The sequence below is a fragment of the Aethalodelphis obliquidens genome, unplaced genomic scaffold (assembly GCF_003676395.1).
Source record: "Aethalodelphis obliquidens isolate GAN/ISIS:26980383/991018 unplaced genomic scaffold, ASM367639v1 scaffold37, whole genome shotgun sequence".
Classification (NCBI taxonomy): Eukaryota; Metazoa; Chordata; class Mammalia; order Artiodactyla; family Delphinidae; genus Aethalodelphis; species Aethalodelphis obliquidens.
Genome location: NW_020837981.1, coordinates 16,375,154 through 16,397,355, shown reverse-complemented (window position 1 = coordinate 16,397,355; position 22,202 = coordinate 16,375,154). Strand labels below are relative to the sequence as shown.

The 22,202-nt window shown below is 36.3% G+C and overlaps 1 protein-coding gene, 1 non-coding gene and 1 pseudogene across 3 annotated transcripts in view; all 3 read right to left on the bottom strand.

The window, feature by feature from the left end:
* CTNNA3 (catenin alpha 3) overlaps window positions 1-22,202 on the bottom strand; it is a 1,595,169-nt gene that overhangs the window by 1,556,951 nt on the left and 16,016 nt on the right. The window contains exon 1 of one of the 2 annotated variants that reach the window (XM_027130127.1): window positions 9,611-9,691. The exons of the other annotated variant lie outside the window; for it this stretch is intronic. The gene's annotated coding sequence lies outside the window, so the exon portion shown is untranslated. Of the gene's footprint in view, window positions 1-9,610; window positions 9,692-22,202 lie in introns of those variants that run through there. 2 annotated transcript variants of the gene reach the window in all.
* On the bottom strand, window positions 13,222-14,084 carry LOC113632472 (arginine-fifty homeobox-like; annotated as a pseudogene).
* Window positions 19,868-19,940, bottom strand: TRNAG-UCC (transfer RNA glycine (anticodon UCC)). Its single transcript has one exon. It is a non-coding gene; the product is annotated as a tRNA-Gly (tRNA).

The following is a 22,202-nucleotide window of genomic DNA, read 5'->3' as shown; positions in this document are numbered from 1 at the left end:
TTATAGATTCTTTATGAGAAGACTCAAATTAAATTAAAACGTTTGCTTCCTCTGTTCATAGTAACCAAAATAAAACTTGTTTCCCCACACACAACCTAAATGACAGCTGCAAAAAAACGTCAGAAAACAAACAAAAAATCCAAAAGACTGACTTAACTAATATGAAATAAAACAAAGGAAAACATCAGATTCTACTTATATTTAGGTCTTATATCCTTCTTGTAGTGAATGGCTGGTCAAGTCTAACGGCCCTCCAAAATAAAGCAAAACGTTGTAATTCAATTTCTGATTTAACTGAAAAGTAACATTGTATATAAGAATTTTATAAGATGACCTTATTACCCCTCTTCTGATAACACACCTTTTATGTTATTTTATGAAATGCCAGTTCACACTAAAAGCTCACCCTGCCTTTCACAATGGCACACATTTTCAAAATTGCAGGTATGAAGAAAGGACAAAAATGCCCCATGGTTATTCTGTGTAGCAATGCCTTTCAATTTAAGGACATTTTGTACCATATAAAATTATACCAGAACTGAGATCCTATCTCATATAAGCCCAGCATAAATGTTACCCACCTGTTATTTAAAAAGCCAAACAACTAAATTAGTCCAATTGAAGTCTAAGAAGAAGATAATCTAGTGTGTGAAAGCTCAGAGAAGTTTTCATTGAATCACCCACAACAAGAATAACCTTCAGCTATAAGCATCAAGTTTAAGCAACCAGGGCAGAAGTAACATGCCCTTCATATACACCTTGAAAGTGACAGTAGCTTTTGTTGCTGCAAGTCCAGTGGGCCTATGGGTCAGTTCCACTCCATAATATTATAAGACAGCTCAAATATATGTGAATTCTCCTAAGGTCTGGTATTTTTGAAAAGCAGAGAACAAAACAGAAAATAGTGAAAGAAGTAGAATTCTTGTCAACCTCAATTTGAAGCAAAAAAATTCCCATTTCTTCTTTGTTCTCTGATTACCTAGAAATAAATAAGAGCCTGCTTATCATAATAGCGAAAATAAAACCAAAGTCTTTGAAAACACTACATTCATTTTTCTACAAATCTATTAATATACTGGGGGAAACCAATAGTATATAACTGTTTTGAGAACTTCAGTTGCTTCTCTGACTCCTGGTTTTCCATTCTTCCATATTCTCTGAAGAGAGGTTTTAAATCTGCCAGAATCTTCAATCTAACTGTCCAAGTTCACTATTTTACCACTAGTTTTCAAAATTTTCTCCAGGAACTCTAGCTATATACCTATTAACCCTATTTAACCATTTCTCATCCCACATGCTAAGTATTCTTTCTATAGTAAACAAAAGACTTTCTCCTCTGGCTTCAAAATACCGCTTTCTACCCTTCTGCCATTCTTTCCCAGTATCTTTTACTAGCTCCTCCTTATCTACTAACTCCTGTTAACTAGGGGTCTAAACCCCAGGATCCATCCCTTACATGCTAGTCTCTGCTCCACACTATATTGTTCTTTCAGAACAATCTCATCCTAGAGTTTCAGTTCAACTTACAGCGTCTGATTCAACAGTCCAGACCTCTCACCTGAGCTTCAGAGCCCCCAGATCCACACACACACACACAAGCACATACACACTCATGGTAGAAGTAAGCACTGCTTTACTCTGTATACTATACAGAACTCTAAGAGAATCACCATCATCTCCTAGGATTTACTATAAAATATGGTAGAATAAATACATGTTTATGTCACTTACTTCCATCAAAACTAATGGAATACAGAAAAACTCAAAATCAAAATTTCCTCCACCTTCAAGGAAACTTGGCATTACCCCAAATTACGAATAAAGAAATAAAATGAAATCTTGACTATTTTTTTAAAAAGGAAAGTGAAAGTCTATACACACCTCAACAGGAAATAATTTTCTCTAAAAGTGCCACGACCCTGAAATTCCTGTCCAAGCGTCCTTTGATTAGAGAATTAAGATGTAGGGCATGGATAGGTCCAGTAATCAAAGGGGATATCCCTATTTGAAAGACCCAGTTTGATACTGTAGAATTACAAAAGTGAGAAGTCAGGATTAGCACGATGACATGCCATTTCTGTCTGTGACTAAGCCCACATAGCCAGGGGAACTGCTAGAGGTCAAGTAGAGTCAAGGAAAGAAGGGATGTTAAATCATCAGCTCACAGTGCTAACAGTCTGTGACTTATAGGACTTTACCATGAAGCACACTGAGTTTTGGAGCACCAAACAATGAAAGGAAAATGTTCCTAGGAGCAAAAAAATAACAACTTTGGTAAGAAAGTAAAAATTGCCAACAACCTCAACTCACTCCCGCCCAAGCCTGATCCTCCCTACACTGTTCAGTAAATGTCTGGTGGTACACAAATATCAGTAATGGGAACACTACATAAAAAGTGCCAAAAAAAAAAAAGAGAGAGAGAGAGAAAGAAGAAAGGAGAGGAACCAAAAAATGTATATGAATAAGGATTAATGAAGGAAACAGAGGAGTTATACTACCTTTACACAAGAAAGCTGTGACTGCAAAAAGGCTTGCATTCTTGCTTATACTCTTTTTTTTTTTAATACATCTTTATTGGAGCATAATTGCTTCACAATACTGTGTTAGTTTCTGTTGTACAACAAAGTGAATCAGCCATATGCATACATATATCCCCATATCCCCTCCCTCCCACCCTCCCTATCCCACCCCTCTAGGTCATCGCAAAGCACCGAGCTGATCTCCCTGCTGCTGCTTCCCACTAGCTATCTATTTTACATTTGGTAGTGTATATATGTAGATGCTACTCTCACTTCACCCCATCTTCCCCCTCCCCTAACCATGTCCTCAAGTCCATTCTCTATGTCTGCGTATTTATTCCTGCCCTGCAACTAGGTTCGTCAGTACCATTTTTTTTTTTTTAGATTCCATATATATGCGTTAGCATACGGTATTTGTTTTCCTCTTTCTGACTTACTTCACTCTGTATGACAGACTCTAGGTCCATCAACCTCACTACAAATAACTCAATTTCGTTTCTTTTTATGGCTGAGTAAAACAACAAGAATAACAACCAGAAAAAAAAAAAAAAACCTGAAGGATAAACCGAAAACAAATTAAAATTGTTGTCCTCAAGACGAGGGAAAGAACAGAGCAGAGGAGACAGAGATGAATGCTAGACTTCTCTGAATATACCTAGTTTTAGAGTTTTGATGTTGGAGCCACGTAAATGTTTTACGTAAGTAAAAAGCAATTAACTCATAAATCAATCCTGAAAAATCAGAAGTAAACAAAAAAAATAAACCTTAACTATATTTCACATTAGCTTCATAAACACTCAGAAATAATTTCAAGGAACTTCAAAACACAGTATTTTTTAAATAAGCTTTAAGGATATATTGTACAACACGGGGAATAAAAGCAATATTTTATAACTATAAATGGAGTATAACCTTTAAAAACTGTGAATTACAAAAATTATGAACCACCTGAAACTTATATAATATTGTACACAACTATACTTCAATAAAAAATAAAGTTTTTAAAAAAATTTTTTAAGTTAAAAAACAAACAAACAAACAGTATTTTTAACTCTAATCCTAGAGGAATATCCTCCAGGACAAAAAGAATGTCAAAGTAATTTTAAACTACACTTAGTATTCTTATTATATATGTGTGATATATATATTCTTATTATATATGTATACATACATGTGTATACACACACATTAGGCTAGAGCAAATAAATAATTATATTCATACTATTAGGAAATAAGATTTCCAGCATAAGAGAAAAAGGAGATACAGATGGCCAACAGGCACATGAAAGATGCTCAACATCACTAATCACCCGAGAAATGCAAATTAAGACTACAGTGAGATATCACCCAACACCTGTCAGAATGGCTACCATCAAAAAGAACATAAATAACAAATGTTGGCGAGGATGTAGAGAAAGGGAACCTTTGTACACTGTTGATGGGAAGGTAAAACTGGTGCAGCCACTGTGGGAAACAGTATGGAGTTTCCTCAAAACACTAAAAATAAAACTACCGTATGATCCAGCAATTCCACTCCTGGGTATATATCCAAAGAAAACGAAAACACTAATCCGAAAGGATACATGTACCCCAAAGTTCATAGCAGAATTATTTACAATTGCAAGGTATGGAAGCAACCTAGGTGTCCATCAACAGATGAATGGATAAAGATGATGTGGTATATAAATACAATGGAATACTACTCAGCCATAAAAAAAGAATGAAATTTTGCCATTTGCAACAACATGGATGGACTTAGAGGGCACTATGCTTAGTGAAATAAGTCAGACAGAGAAGGACAAATATTGTATGTTATCATTTACATGTGGAATCAAAAAATTAAAACAAATTAGTGACTATAACAAAAAAGAAAGAGACCCACAGATACAGAGAACAAACTAGTGGTTACCAGTGGGAACAGGGGAAGGGCAAGATAGGGATGGGAAATTAAGAGCTACAAACTACTAGGTATAAAATAAATGGGCTACAAGATATATTGTACAGCACAGGGAATATAGCCAATATTTCATAATAACTACAAATGGAGTATAATCTATAAAAAATCAGAGGGACTTCCCTGGTGGTCCAGTGGCTAACACTCCATGCTCCCAGTACAGGGGGCCTGGGTTTGATCCCTGGTCAGGGAACTAGATCCCACGTGCCACAACTAAGAGTTTGCACGCCGCAACTAAAGATCCTGCATGTTGCAACTAAAGACCCTGCATGCCACAATGAAGATCCTGTGTGTGGCAACGACGACTCGGCACAGCCAAATAAATAAATAAATATTTTTTAAAAAATTTTTGAATCACTATGTTGTACACCTGAAACTAATATAATACTGTAAGTCAACTATACTTCGATATAAATAAATAAATAAGAAAAAATATACAAATATAAAATCAAAAATTTTAAATTAAGCCCTATAATCTTATTTTGAGTTGGAAATTTCAGTATGATCTGATTATATATTTTTCCCTTCCTAAAACACAATCTATTTCCTAGCTATGTTCACAAAAAAAATATTTTTAATTGGGCAACAATGGCAACCTGGTGCACAGATTATGTTCCCTAAATACTATTTTCCACTAAAAAGACTTAGGCTCCTCGGTGGAAAGGCTGATTGAAGATCTAGTGCAGGAAATGTACAAAATGAGCCTAGAACATCTTCTTGTGCTAGAAATCAAGGCTCACTTGGGTTTTGTCAAAATGCTTAGTAAACAATTTAAAGGGGTTTTCAATGGCCAAAAATGGGGAAATTTGAGCATCAAAAGAATAAAAAATTACAGTATTCTGAACTATGTCCCACATACAAAAATTCAAAAAAAAAAAAAACCTCATTGGTCACCTTCCAAAGTTGCTAGAACACCATCCTCTTTTTCTGAAAATTGATAAACAATGGGAAATAATCAATATTTTCCTGATTTTCTGGTATGAACTATACTTTTGACTAATGAAATAGTAAGGGAAGAGTACTTTATAGCATGATCCCAACTGATAAAACTAATAAAGAATTATAGAATGATAAAGTCACCATTTACAACCCCTTAAAAAATAATAGGCTATACAATAATTACCCATATGAAGGCTAAAATCATTAACTGACTGATTAATAGGGAACTATGAGAATCAGGCTTACAGAGCATGAATGCAGTGATCAATTTTAACATTACCAAAAGTGAGATAACCCAGACTCGTGTATTAGACATAATATTAAATGGACAATTGATTTTCAATAAAGGTGTCAAGGTAACTCAATGGAAAAAAGGTAGTCTTTTCAACAAACGGTGCTGAAATCATTGAACAGCCACTCATAAAACAGGAACCTTGACCCTTTCCTCACACCATATACAAACATTTACTTGAAATGGATCATAGAGCTAAAGATAAGATCTAAAGCTATTAAATTTCTCAGTGAAAACATAGGAGAAAAGTTTTGTTACCTTGGGTTAGGCAAAGGTTTCTCAGATACATCCAAAGCATGATCCATAAAAGAAAAAAAAATCAATAAACTGCTTCAACAAAATTTAACATTGCTGCTCTCTGAAAGACAATGTTAAGAAAATGAAATGGCAGGGACTTCCCTGGTGGTCCAGTGGTTAAGAATCAACCTTCCAATGCAGGGGATGCGGGTTCGATCCCTGGTTGGGGAACTAAGATCCCACATGCCGCGGGTCAACTGAGCCCGCGCGCCACAACTACAGAGGAGCCCATGTGCTGCAAGGAAGAGCCCGCACTCCGCAATGAAAGGTCTCACATGCCACAACGAAGATCCCTCAACTAAGACCCCGTGCAGCCAAATAAATATTTTAAAAAAAAGAAAAGAAAGTGAAATGTCAAACCACAGCTGAAGGATGGGATGAAGCATTTTTAAAACCCATATATGAAAAAGGACTTGTAACCAGAAAATATAAATAATACTTAAAAATCAAAATCTTTTTTAAAAAATTCAGTTTTTTAAATGGGCAAAATATTTGAAAAGACACTTCACCAAGAAGATGACATATAAGCGCATGAAAATGCACATCATAAGTCACTAGAGAAATGCAAATTAAGGTCACAATATATACTGCTACACACCTACTGTAATGGCTAAAATTAAAAAGACTGCCAATACTAGAGCTAGCAAAGACGAGAAGCAAATGGATATCTCACACATTTGCTAGTGAAAATGTAAACTGGTACAGCCACTTTATAAAACAGCTCGGAAATTTCTTATAAAGTTAAACATGCACCCAGCCTATGACCTAGCAATTCCACTCCTTAGACATTTACCCAAGAGAAATGAAAGTATATGTCCACCTAGAGACCTATATGCAAATGTTTATGGGGGCCTTATTCACAAGAGTCAGAAACTGAAAACAACTCAAATTACCATCAACAGGTAAATAAACAATTTATGATACCATCGTACTGTCACATGTTATGCAAGAAAAAAATGAACAATAGATATAGGCATCAACATGAATATCTCACAAAAGCATTATGCTAACTGATAGAGTCAGACAAAACTACACACTGCATGATGCCACTTATATGACATTCTTGAAAGGGCAAAAATATAGGGACAGGAAACAGATCAGTAGTTGTCAGTGACTGAGGGTTAAGGGAGAAGATAACTGCAGATGGCACAAGGAAACTTTGGATTGACTCAAATAGAAATGTTCTATTTGTTTATGGTGGTGATTATATGATTGTGTATAACTGTCAGAACTCATCAAACTGTAAACTTATAAAGAGTGAATTTAATGCATATAAATTTTTCCTTAATAAATCTGACTTTTAAAAACTCTTTTCTGTTTATCTCTTACCCCAGTGACACAAAAAATATTTCTCAATTACTTCATTTACTATATAATTACAGATTTCTACTGATATCCATTGGCTCTATAAGCTCTTTGAATGGATCTCTCACTAGGATCTCTGAACTAATGCTTTCGAAAGCTAATTTGTTTTTCTTAAGCGTCCTTGACCACTCTGGTACATCACTCAGTTTATTTGGTGCCTAAATCCTACTTAGCTTCTAAAGAATATCTGCTTCCCAGGTTTCAGATATGTGTGTCCAGGTTATCCACAATCTCATCCCATGCAGCTGATGTGTTATCTATCCGATTGATAATTCTTCTGGCAAGAACTCTAAGTCAACCTGCATATGTGTTTACAAAACTACAAAAATAAAACCTTTGAGTATTTGCTTTGTTTTTGTAGTGCTTTTTTTAAAAGATAATCATTTCTTATTGATTTTATTGTTAACAATGGAATATTTAAAAAATCGGAGCCAAATGATTGGCCCTGACTCATCATGTTAATTTAATATCTGAAAATATCACTGAAGATCCTTAGCAAAACTTTAACTGCTACACTTTTGTCCCTTTTCAATACTGTTGGGTGAAACCAGTGAGTTTCTAACTTTGTTCACTTATACAAGCCAGGTTTAGCAGGGTGTGCGACACCGAGTCCAGCGTCTTCAACACAGTTGTTGGTTTTTGAGTATTTGAAGATCAAAGTACATTAAGAAGTCCTGCCTCTGAATTCCTTCCTCCTACCCAACAACTTTTTTCCAAGTTAGATTGATCCAGTTAATTGTGATCGAACAGAAGTTGAAATTCAAATTAAATTTATAACCAAATTGAGTGAAAGGAAGGAAAGTAGCAAATAACCTATTCAGAAAAATTTAAAAATACCAGGACTAGATTCATAGATTCATACAAAATTGCCAGATATATTCTAAACATGGGCTTGATCATGTCTGTTCTAATGTGTACATATATGACCTTATTTAAATAACTTCTTGTTTCCAAAAAACTATGCCTCTTTAATCATTCTTCTGAATTTAGTAACAGACCAAATTTTATTCTGCTCCTAGAAAACTTAAAGCCACACTTATGCCTATATAAATCAGCATGTGGGTTAAAAGGGCAGCAGTTCTCCACTTTTTTTCCCAGTAAAACACGAGTGACATTTAAAGTATATTTAATATTCACTGTCCAACATACCTCTCCCACTCTGGACTGCCACCCTTGGTAAGGGAGATAGCTAGTTTGCATGAAATTCCCCCACAAGATTTCTATATATAACCCTATATTTTGTCTCCCATCAATCCATCATACACCAGTGTCATAAAACCATAGTCAAGAACTGCTGCAGCTCAGCCTTATTCCTGGCTCTGTTTTATATCTCATACGTATTTTTCTTTCTACTTTCACTCCACTTTTATCCTTTTTTGAATTTCACATAGCCTTGTAAGTCACCTTAAATCCTTTCTAGAACAAGGTAAGGAATAAATAATCATTCCATATATCTGCAAAAGCAATCTCTTCTCACTTACCCTAGATAAAGCCTTAAAACTTTAACTACTTGCAGCCTCTTAACTATTCTCTACCATATTAAACATACAAGTATCAAAACCACAAGTTCCTATTTTTTGGTTTTATTAATTCTCTTTTTAAAAATATTAAGGCTGCATACAGAAAAATACAGGGAAAGTATCCACGCACAATTTAAGTTTAGAGGCCCATAATAGAAATTAAATTGTTTGCACAAAGAACCTGCTTGCTGCATAACTTTTGTGTCTAAAGAATGTAAAGCTTCCAGTGTCTTGTATACAGTTACTCGAATAGTAATAGCTCAGCTACAGAGAAGGAATTTTTAAGTGCTTTGATATAAAACTACTATAGCTTGGGCATTGGCACACAAGAATTCGTTTCAGCGCTATTTTTAAAGCCACTAATAAATACTTCAAATACCAGAACTGAGCCTCTGCTCAACTGAGTCTGCCTCAATTGACGTGAAAGAAAAAGTATGTAAGAGAATCACATTTTTATTTAAAACTGAAATGCCTGCTAATCTCCTTGGAAAAGTATATATAAAATTGGAACTTTCATAAAGTAATTTAGAGTTTAGTGTTGTTAAAAGGAAAATTAGTTATAAAAGTAATAAATGCACAACATAGTAGTTTCTATTCATCCCATTTTATAGAAATAATGTCCTTTAATTTCCCCCAAAGTTATCCAGCCAAGTAACACATAATCTATAATTAGGATTTGCCTTATAGCAAAGTTTGATTTTAAAAAGTTTGACACTTCACTCACCTACTGCAGGACAGAGTATTGCCCATATACAGATACTAAACCAACTGTCTAAGCAAGTTCTTGTGTTTAGAAATTCAGTGCCACTATTATGGCTCACAATTTGGCTTATGATGCATTTGTAAGCAAACAGCCTGACAAGCACCCTAGTGTATTTCAGGATGACTGACAGGACACAGTGGCTCAAACAGGAAAGGGGGATGGGTACTCTTAAAGCAACATACCAGTGAAAGGCAACATTAAACAGTAGAATCAGATTGAAATTATATTTTTCAAGTTTGCAATCAAATAATAACATATTGTCCAATTCAAGCTTTTAAACATAACTTTCATGTCATTATGTGCCCCAAACACTGTAAATTCCAAACAGACTTTAAGAATTTAAAATATAGAAAGAAAAAATTTAAAACAAACATGCTAAATGATACTTCCCTGTACCTATCAAACTTCTAAATTACTTAAGACTATTCCAATTATTTTTAACAGAAATTAGGTCAGGGTACCCAGAGAAAAGCAGTTCTTATCTCACCTCTAGATATTTGCCAATCACTCTTACAACAGTAATTTAACTAATAAAAGTAATTTAAATAGCTTGGATTATTCAAATCTCTTATTGAAGATGGGGCAGGAGATCTATATATTTTGCCCCTGCTGTGTTTCTTCCCTGTGACCTACTTCCATTGTTTAAAAATAGATCATTGGGTTAGGAAATTTCAATTATGGGTATTTCCATATTAGTTTCACTTGGAAAATATTTATTTAAGTGATACATTGGCTTCATTCTTCACATTTATAATTTTTCCTATATTATCTTACAATACTCTGCACTGTTCAATCCTTCTATACAACAATCAGCCCTATTTTTTTTTTAATATATACATGGAATTCTGTTATTGATTTGCTGTAATTTTTTTTTTTTTTTGGCTGTGTTGGGTCTTCGCTTCTGTGCGAGGGCTTTCTCCAGTTGCGGCAAGCGGAGGCCACTCTTCATCGCGGTGTGCGGGCCTCTCACTATCGTGGCCTCTCTTGCTGTGGAGCACAGGCTCCAGACGCGCAGGCCCACGGGCCCAGTTGTGGCTCACGGGCCCAGTTGCTCCGCGGCATGTGGGATCCTCCCAGACCACGGGCTCGAACCCGTGTCCCCTGCATTAGCAGGCAGACTCTCAACCACTGCACCACCAGGGAAGCCCCATCAGCCCTATTTTTAAAACAAAAAAAAGCCATTCATTTTTTCATAATATTCATAATATTTATTTATAATGCTTTTTATTTCTGTAAGGTTGGTAGTTACATCCCATTTCTGATTCTAGTAATTCGATTCTTCTTCCTCTTCCCCCTCCTCTCCCCCCTCCCCCTTCCCCTTCTCCTCCCCTTCTTCTTCATCTTCTTCCTCTTCTTCTTCTCCCTCTTTTTCTTCTTCTTCTTCTTCTTCTCAATCTAGCTTGCTTGGATTTCATTGGTTTGCTCTATTGCTTTTCTATTGTCTATTTCATTTATTTCCACTTTAGCCTTTACTTCCTTACTTCTCCTTGCTTTGGATTTATTTTGCTCTTCGTTTTCTAGTTTCTTAGGGTGAAAAGTTATTGAGTTGAAAGCAAAACTATGGAGACAAGGATCAGTGGTTGCCAGAGATTAGGGGAGAGGGAGGGATGAATAGGTGGAGCACAGAGGATTTTTAGGGCAGTGAAACTCTCCTATATGACACTACAATGGTGAATACATGACAATTGCGTATTTGTCAAAATTCGTATAATGTACAACACTGAGAGCAAACTCTAATGTAAACTATGGACTTCAGGGGATAAAGATGTATCAGTGTAGGTTCATCTGTTATAACAAATGGACCACTCTGGTGTGGGTTGTTGATAGTGGGGGATGCTGGGTGTATGTGGGAGCAGGGGCTATATGGGAAATCTCTGTACCTTCTGCTCCTTTTGCTGTGAAATGAAAACTGCTCTAAAAAATAAGACTATTAAAAAAATCAAAAGTAATTTTTAAAACAAACCAATAAGCAAAAAACCTCACAACCTAAGGGCCAATGTCTCTACCCTAGGTCTGCAGTCTTGCCCTGCAAGATCCCTCTGTGATGACCCAGAATGTGATGGGTAACAGGACATTCAAACCTGCTACTGCCACTATCTCTAATACTTTCCCCCAGTGAATGTTGATCCAGTTATTGTTATTATATAATGTATGCTAGCAGATTATTCACATAATTTCTCCCATCTTGATTAATTGCTTAGAAATGTTCTTTTTACTTTCTAAATTGAGGGAGAGGTTGGAGTTTCTTCTAATTAAATTGCCTTATGATCAAAGAATGCTGTTTGTATGTTATTGAGTTTGTTAAGATTTGCTTCATGGTCTAATATGTAGTCATTACGCACTTGAAAAGAATGTGTGTTCTCTACCAGTTGAATGCAGAAATCTAAATACTTTCATTAAATCAAGCCTATTAACTGTACAGTTAAAATCTATACCCATACAAAATTTTTATTCATTTGACCTATGGATAAAATCATCTATTATGACTATGTATTTGTTAAGTTTCCCCAAGAGTTTTGTTAATTTTTACTTCATATATTTTGGGAATATGTTAAATGTATACAGTGAATTATTGTATCTTTCAGGTTAATTGCTCCCTTTACCCTTGTCGAATATACTTTTACTTCCAACAAAATGTTTTGCCTTAACGTTTAATTGGATAGATATTAATATAACTATGCCTGCTTCCCTCCTACTTAAAAAAAGGTTGATTTGAGATCTTATTCTTTAAATATAGGCTTTTGCAGCTATAGATTTCTTTGCAAGCACTGATTTAGCCTCATCCCGTAAGTTTTAGTAATATTGTGTTTTTGTTTTCACTCATCTTTGCATATTTCCTAATTTTCCTTCTGATTTCTTCTTTATCTATTGGTTATTTAGGAGTGTGCTTTTTAATATCCATATATTTGTGAATGTCCTGAATTTTCTTCTACTATTGATTCCTATTTTCATTCCATTGTGTTTGGAGAACATGCTTCATATGACTTTAACCCTGTTAAATTGATTAATTTATGGCTTCAAATGTCTTTTATTGAAAACATTTCCAATGTCCATTATTAAGTTTTAAACTTTTCAGTACAGAGGGCTTAATTTTCTTAGTTAATTCCTAGATACGTTATATTTTTCATTGAGAGGTACTTATTTTATTATGTGTTTCTTTATTATTGGTTTTGAGAGGTGCCATTAATTTTTTCATTAATCATATAGCTGGAAAATTAGCTTAACTGTCAAGTTTGTTGGAAATGTAAGTTTATAAACCTGCTGCCATTAAAAGTGGATGACCCCTAAAGGCTACTGACCTTTTAAAAAGTCAAAGATAGTTTTGGGAAGAGGGAATTTTGGAGTCATTGGCCATCGAAGGGACTAGGAAGGCCTCTCCAGGGAGAGTTGTGGGGATGATTCTGTAGTACTAAGCTATACTTGCGGGAAACTCCTAGTTTTTACAACATTTCCATGGAAATCAAAGCAACACTGAGCCAGATATTTGGGTTAAAAGCAGACAAAGGCAAGAGCATGTACAAGATGCAAGAAGATCCTTTTTCTCTACTGTCTGATATTTATTAGTACTTTGATCAGAGACATCCAAAGTGTACCATACTGGAGGGGTTCTGGAATGCCAGGCTGTCTCTCAGACTGTAGGCTGCAAAGCTCCAGTTTGTCATACTGAAGCAGGTTTGCCCAGGAGATAAACCTACAGCTGGATCAGCAAAGATGCTAAGAGAGGAACTCTATTCTAACTGGGCCTTGTCGGTGAGAGATACTAATACAGAGAGTGGAAAGAAGAGCTGGCTATCTCATCCTCATCAGGAAAACTGAACAGTTCCATGATTTGTGCTATGTCATAGGCATCAGAGTACAAAGCAGGAACTGAGGCCACTAGCCTCTCCAATTGAGGATCTTGCATTTGGACATCACTTGTAGCAATCTCAGTGATGATAGAGTCCCCTGCCCAATGGAAAGGGTCTAAGGGCTGAGGTGAATGGGAGCTATAAGAATCTGAAACTGCAGGGAGAAAAGAATGAGGACTGGTTGATGCTGTGGGCACATTCTTGGCTGGAAGGACCGACTGTTGCTCTTGTCGCTGTTGCTGCTTCCTCTTTTTGAACCGCCAATTCCTGAACCAAATCTTTACTGTTCATTCTGGCAGGCTGAGTTTTAAAGCAAGTTCTCTCTGGAGGTTTTTATCTGGAAACATGTTACAGCTAAACAGAACCTTCAACTCTTCATGCTGTGTGTGTGTGAATGAGGTGCATTCGTGAGGCTTCTTCCATTTTGTGGGACCAGATGGTATCTGTGAATCAACCTCGAAGTTCATGCTGGAATCATCCATGTAGACAAAAGGGTCTGGTTGGGGATTCTCTTGGACTATTTTGTTCATCAGGGGTGCTGACATATGGCAAGGAAGGTCTGTCATGAATTCCTTTGGAGTGCCCATTTTCAAGCCCTCTTGATGTGTCTCTCTGGAAATGCAGTTCCTTTCCAGCCATTCATTTTTAAACGCAATCCCACATTTAGCCAGCAGAGGGTATCATCTGATTCTGAAAGGCCACAGTATTGAGTCCAATGACATTTCTTTCTATACTTGAACTAGGAACTGGGGCACAACATTTCAACTTTCCCTATTAAATGTGTTTAGAAATATCCCATTTTATTTGCCCATATAAATTTGACTTATAGAGCCCATATTAGTGTTTAATATTTCTCATCTGTGACAAAGTCTACCATTATTTCTTCCTCTATCAACTCAATCACATGCATCAGAATTGGGTTCAATCATCACAATGACTTTGCACAACCCTAGATCTTCTGGGACAAAAAAGCAAACAATAAAAACTCTACATAAAGATTCTAAGCCCCATTAGAAAATCCAAAAACAAATTCCAAAAAATAAAACTGCCCTATTAAACAAAATAATGAATTTATCTTCAAAGTTTACATATGACATTTGTAAACTGTTTAATATTTTCTAATTGTCCTGTTTAATAGTGGCTGTCGATTATATATTAGGAGCTATAAGGTAATATTAGAAGATATGGTTCCTGTTATCAATGCATTATTTCTCATGAGCATGAAATGTTATGACTAGCAAAGTCCTCATACAAGCTGCAAATTCTTTATTTTACAACTTAACACCCACTTCAGTTTGGAAAAGGATGAACATTGATTTGCCTGATTTACTCTAAAAATAAAGATCTTACTATCTAATTAGCTAACATCGTTAACTACCACAAATTTATCTTGACCAAAGATAAAAATTTTCCACACTTCTCGAAAGCTATTATCACAAACATCAAGTCTACTGTTAACTATGGCAAAAATAAAACAGATCTAAAGGTTCAGAGTGATCTCTCTTCTCATGTTCCTAGGCTTGCCACTAATGACATATCCTTTATACGAAAGTATTAAATTTTCCAAAGAGAACAGAAATGATCATTCTCTTCCTCAGTTGTGATTCAAAATAGGAAATTATAGCTTCTTTAAAAGAGAATTCTATTCCTTATAATGAAAGCAAGTTTGGGGTTCTTCACTCTATAAAATTATTTTTAATACCTGAATATGGCAGTTTCTTTCCTCATATAGTAACTAATGGTAACCATTAAAACTTATATTTTACATTTGGAAATAAAGTATAACATCTCAACTGTTATTGATTCTTTCATAAAATTTTGTAACTTCAATTTTCTAAACTGATGTATTCTCTATAATATAAAAGCGATACTTAAAATTATTTCTCAAATTAACTTATAAGATAAGCATCCAGGAGGAAACAGAAAAGTCTGTTTTGCAAGTAATTTGCTTATCCTTCTTACCTATCACCCACACATTTTAGAATATACAGATAACTAATATTTTTTTTCTGTTTTCAGTTAACCACTTAATTCCACTTTACTTTCCAACTCAGAGTTTGGTTCCCTGACACAGGCACTCCTGAACTGCGTCCCATTTAATGATTTTTGGTTTTTCCAGGTGCCTTAAGAACCTATATCTAAAGGCCTTATTAGACTCCATTCTATTTGTGGCTTAGAAAAACAATGGGGAGCTAGAAATTCAGAATCCTGGAGCTCAGGAGAAAAATCAAGATATGGTAACTATGCATCCGTGTTACGCCTTAAACCATGAGAGTAGAAGAGCTCTCCCAAGGCTGAGTAGAGGGAGATAAGGCGCCAAAGATAGTACTTTGCAAAACAAGTACCCACTAGGGGTAGGAAAAGAAGGGAAGTCGTGAAAAGAATAGGCAGAAAGGCAAGGCAAACTTAGTTCAGATTCAAGCCCTACTTTACTTTGCTTGGCCTTGTCCACATTGACTCCCATTTACCCTGGTTTCTTCATGTGAAGTGAGACCTATAAAGCTGATATGAAGGGTAATCACTTATAAAATTACTCATAGGCTCTAATGGAGTGCTAATTATAATATTAAATAATTCATTAGTCAATTATTGCTATTTTGTGGAAAGATAAGTTTCTCTTTGTGGAATTCTACTTTTCCAAATCCAGATGTCATTGAATTTTAGAAGACTGCTGTGAAAGATAACAGATTGCCCATCTGATTTAAAAGTTGGTGAAGAGCCATTAAGTTTACACATTTTTATTTAGCAAATTAAATCCATTTCACCAAGGGAAGTTCTACCCCATCCATGATAATAATTTATAATTAGGTAACAAGGAATCATGGTCCTAAAATGGAAGAGCTTAAAAGCTGCTTCCAACAGATGAATGGATAAAGAAGATGTGGCACATATATACAATGGAATATTACTCAGCCATAAAAAGAAATGAAATTGAGTTATTTGTAGTGAGGTGGATGGACTTAGAGTCTCTCATACAGAGTAAAGTAAGTCAGAAAGAGAAAAACAAATACCGTATGCTAACACATATATATGGAATCTAAGAAAAAAATAAAGGGTCATGAAGAACCTAGGGGTAAGACGGGAATAAAGACACAGACCTACTAGAGCATGGACTTGAGGATATGGGGAGGGGGAAGGGTAAGCTGTGACAAAGTTAGAGGGTGGCATGGACGTATATACACTACCAAACGTAAAATAGATAGCTAGTGGGAAGTAGCCGCATAGCGCAGGGAGATCAGCTAGGTGGTTTGTGACCACCTAGAGGGGTGGGATAGGGAGGGTGGGAGGGAGGGAGACACAAGAGGGAAGAGATATGGGAACATATGTATAACTGATTCACTCTGTTATAAAGCAGAAACTGACACACCATTGTAAAGCAATTATACTCCAATAAAGATGTTAAAAAAAAAAGCTGCTTCCAAAGTCACAACAAATGCTTAATAAACACAAGACATACTAACACATATTAATAAATTGTGTATGTTACTTAGAGGATTGAGTATGGGATGGTTTAAGGACAGAATACAAAACTAAAAGCAAAATAATGACAATAAGAAAAAGGAAGGAAGGAAGGAAGGAAGGAAGGAAGGAAGGGAGGGAGGGAGGGAGGGAGGGAGGGAGGGAGGGAGGAAGGAAGGAAGGAAGGAAGGAAGGAAGGAAGGAAGGAAGGAAGGAAGGAAGGGAGGGAGGAAGGGTCCTCTGGTGTCTTGTTCCCACATAAGACTTATGGAGTTGTGCCAATCCGCTTCATTCCAGAGCAGAGAGCCAGTCAGTCACTAAGACTATATTAGAAAGAGAAGAAGGAAATGTTTCTCCCACTCTCTGTTTCCAAAGATAATAACAGAAAACTAGAGCATGATGGATTTCACTACCAAGTAGCCAGGTTTATTTTACTCTTGTCCCCACTGACCCTCTAAAAGTCAACTCTACTAATTTTGCATTATGGAACACAGGAAAAATATGTACAAACACAAAGAAAATCCATGTTTCAAAGCTTACAATATCCCTAAATTATCCAAAAAATAACTGCTACTGGGGGCTTCCCTGGTGGCGCAGTGGTTGAGAGTCCGCCTGCCGATGCAGGGGGCGCGGGTTCGTGCCCCGGTCCGGGAGGATCCCACGTGCCGCGGAGCGGCTGGGCCCGTGAACCATGGCCGCTGAGCCTGCGCGTCCGGAGCCTGTGCTCCGCAGCGGGAGAGGCCACGGCAGTGAGAGGCCCGCGTACCGCAAAAAAATAAATAAATAAATAAATAACTGCTACCGTCCCTAAACTTAAACTGTAATATCAGACCTTCAACTGTAGTGAAAAGAATGGTGCTTATCACAGAGTAAAGGAAAATAATTAAACTCAGTTGTTAACATAGTGAATCACATTTTTTTCTACTCTAAATAATGACCTTGTCCAATAGTCTGAGTAACCCACACACATGACCTGACTCATCCCAGCTTTTTTCCTTCTTCGTCTTGAATACAAAGAATTAGACTGACACAATCAATCATGCTCCTCTGTGAAGTTCAATTCATGCAACTGGTCTGTGAAAATCCTGTTTTTTGGTTGTTGTTTTTTGTTGTTGTTTTTATCATATTCTGTATCCCTCAGCCTCAGTTCCATTTCCCTCCCTCCTTCCTATAGGCATCCAATCTGTAGTATTTCATGGGTACCTTTCCAATCAACTTTCCATAAGTTTTTTTACATATGATATATATACCTTTACAATGGTAGATACCTTTACAATGGTATATATCTTTACAATGGTATATGGCCTTATGTGTGTGTGTATTTTTAAATTTACACAAACAGTATTGTACTTCCCATCTCTTCCTACTTCTCAATCTTTCTCTCTTTCTCTCTCACTTTCTCATCTCAACATTACATTTTCACAGTCTATTAATGTCAAACTATAACCACAGGTTAGCTCACTCAATACATAAACCCAGCTCCCCCTTGCCTTTCACTGCTATGGAAGCAAGATATTAGATTTTCCAGCCTTCTTTGCAACTCAGAATGGCATATGACAGAATTCTGGCCAATGAGATATCAGCAGATGTTTGCTGAAAGGGTTTCTGGCAAAGCTTTTGCTTTCCCTATAAAAAGGATGTCAGACAATGTTGCCATAGCCCTTCACCCTTCCTTCTATTATCTGTGGTATGATGCCTGGACATAAAGCAGTCTTACTTCAAACCTGAGGAAGAAAGATGACAGAGCAGAAGTATAGAAAGAACTTAGGTCTTTGATGTTATCAGTTCTGAACTTCTCACCTACAGATTTCTTATTATTTGAGAAAAATGAGTTCTCAATTAATGTGACTGATTTAGTTTGTTCTTTTATTTTGCATTTGTAGCATTTTATCAGACACATTTATAATGTATTTTATCTGCCCATATCCCTATTCAAGTATGTTTAGGTAGTATTCAACCCTTTACTATAGGAAACAATGCTATAATAAACATTCTCGTACCTGTATTTTTGTGTACCTATGCAAGAGTTCCTCTAATATATATATATTCTGCTGTGGGCTGAATTGTGTCCTACTCAAAATTCATGTTTGTAGTACCAACCCTCCGTACCTCAGAATTTGGCTTTATTGGAAACAAGGTCTTTAAGGATGTGATTAAGTTAAAATGAGGCCATTATGGTGGACCTTAATTCACTATAAATGGTATCCTTATAAGAAGAGGAGGTAAGGACACCAACACACACAGAGGGATGACCATGTGAGGATATAGCAAAAAAACAGCTATTTGCAAGCCAAGGAGAGAAGCCTCAGGAAAAAAACAAACCTACTGACACCTTGATCTTAGACTTCTAGCCTTCAAACTATGAGAAAATAAATTGCTGTTGTTTAAGCCACCCAGCATGTGGTATTTTGTTATGGCAGCACTAGAAACTAATACAATTCAGAAGTAGAATTTCTGGGTCAGAATGTATGCGAGTATTCAATTTCAACAAATACTACCAAATTTGTCTCCAAAATATTACCAGCAGACCACATGGACTCACATATCTCCATCTCCTCACCAGCACAAGATACTGCATGACATTTCAACTTCTGCCACCATGGGAGGTACAAAGTTGATCTCATTGTTGTTTTAATTTTCATTTCTGATTACCAATGTAATTGGTGATCTGTTTTAGGTTAACTAGCTTAAAACACTCCTTTCTGTGGACTGCTTACCTATATTTTTTTACCAATTTTTCTCCTAGGTTGCCTGTTTTTTCTTAATAATTTCCAAAAATTCTCTGTATGTTTTATATATAATCCTTTGTCAATTATATTCCTCAAAAATATCCTCTCCCTGCTTACTATGTCTCTCTTTGTATTCTTTTTTTTTTTCTTTTGGCCATGCTGCGCAGCATGCGGGATCTTAGTTCCCTGGCCAGGGATCGAACCTGTGTCCCCTGCAGTGGAAGTCCAGAGTCTTAACCACTGGACCACCAGGGAAGTCCCTCTCTTTATATTCTTAAACATTCCACCATCTGTATATAGTTCTATTTTCTTCACATCCTTATAGATACTAGGTTGTTGCCAGACATTAATTTTTGCCAATCTAATAGGTATGATAAACTATCTCATCATTGATTTAATTTGTATTTACCTGATAACTAGTGAAACAAGCTAAATGTCTTTTCACTTATGTATTGGTCATTCCAATTTTCTCATCTATGAATTACTTTTTCACTTATCATGGACCCATTTCCCTGTTAAGATTGTTCTTTTCCTCATTAATTTTTTAGGAGTTCTTAGATCATTTTCATTGAATGAGTCTATGAGCCAGCTATTTCCACAATAAGGCTACATAAGAAACCACCCTAAAACTCAGTGGGATAAAACATTTATTCTCTCTTGTACATTTTCAGGTTGGCTGGGGGTCAGCTAATGCAGGATGGGCCTGGCTGGGCTTACTCCAAGCTGTAGTTTTGGAATCCAGATCTATTCCACATGTTTCTCATCCTCCTTGGACATGCCGCCTACCAGAACCATGTTTTTCCCATGGCAACAACAAAAATACAAGGACAATGGGAAACACAATGCCTCTTAAGATATAAGCTTCAAACTAGTACTCTGCCTCTTCTGCCCACATTTCAATGGGCAAAGCAAGTCACACAACCAAGTCTAACACTAATGGTGCAGGGAAATATACTCTGCCTCTAGTGGGAAGAACTGCAACATCATATGGCAAAGGGCCTGGATACAAGGAAGGAAAAGAATGGGGAAAAATAATGCAATCCATTTTATATGAATGATTTATAAATATATCCTCTCAGTTGGTAGCTTTCATTTATCTTCTTTTATGTTACTTTTTTCCACAAAGAAGGGTTTTATATTAATATAATTAAATATTTCAGTCTTTTACTTCATTGCTTATGTTTGGGGGGTCTTAGTTAAGAAATTATTTCCTACCCTAAGACCATAATAAACATGCTCCTATATTTCTCCCTAGAAGAATGCAATCAAGAGGATCAACAATCAATATGTTTTAACTTAGCATGTGTATAAATGCAAGATTATATGATATAAACTAAGGCAGCAAAGTTAAACAAGTAATCAAAATTTTTTAAATTACCAAGGATGACTAATTATTACTGGTGAAATTTTGAGCTTGGTCTTTTAAAAATATTAATGGATACAGACTGAAAAAGATGAAAAATATGCAAGAATTGTAAAGAATCACAAAACTTGATATTCTTCCATTAACATATATTTATTGATCTAAGCTATATTTTTAAAACTGCTGAGCACAAGACCACAGGAAAATATACATAGTCTTCTCAGGTCATGACATCTTGGAAAAAGAAAAAAGAAACTTTTACAGAACTTAGCTATTATAAAACAATATATGTTATGATGTCATATTTGTAAAATATATGTATATATGTGCTAATAGTAGGAACTACTTCAATAGTTTGGGGTAAAAAGGAGGTCCCATCTATTAATTTTTCAAATTAAAACCACTTCCCAATTGCCAGACTGGCAGGGAGCCCAGTATCTCTCTTATTCCTCAAATTGTTCAAGAACTCTGGGGGCCTCTTGATCCACATACCTCAGAGAGAGAAAACCAGAGAATTTTATTAGAATACAAGTGGGCCCTGTTGAAGGCTGCTGCTGTTCTGCTCCTGGCACACAGTTTACTCATGAAAACTGATCCTGTGCAGTTCCATGTGACCCTTCCACCTGCTGTGCTCTTGCCTTTGCTGCTGCAAATACAGTGGTCACAGTGATTCTTCAAGAGAGAAGCAGCCTGCTCCCTTAGAGGTACAGCATGGCAGCCACGCCTAGAGCTTTTAAGTTCACCAAGCACCAAGCGGATGCGTCGGCAGGGCCTTCTGCCTCCAGTTACACAAGTGCCCAAACAGCCTCTCCCATTGGGCAATGCAGGCTACAACAAGGAGTCCTAGCCTAAAGTCTTTGATGTTTTTTCTTACTAGGTCTTTTTTTAACAGGGACCAGTTCAATGCACAAAAAACTTTCTAATAATAAATGCAAGGAAGGAGTCCAGGTCTTCACTCTTTTCCTCTCTGAAGGTTCCCAGACTCTACAAACTTCTTCCAGTCCTCCCAGTGTTGACCAGCCCTGAAGGTGAAGAAAGACTGTGAAGGGCAACCTTTACAAAACCAGAAAAAGACCCTGCTACATCAGTACCTGAGACACAAAAGGATAAAGACCTCATTAATGGTTTCAAACACTGGGAGGACGGGAGGGGGG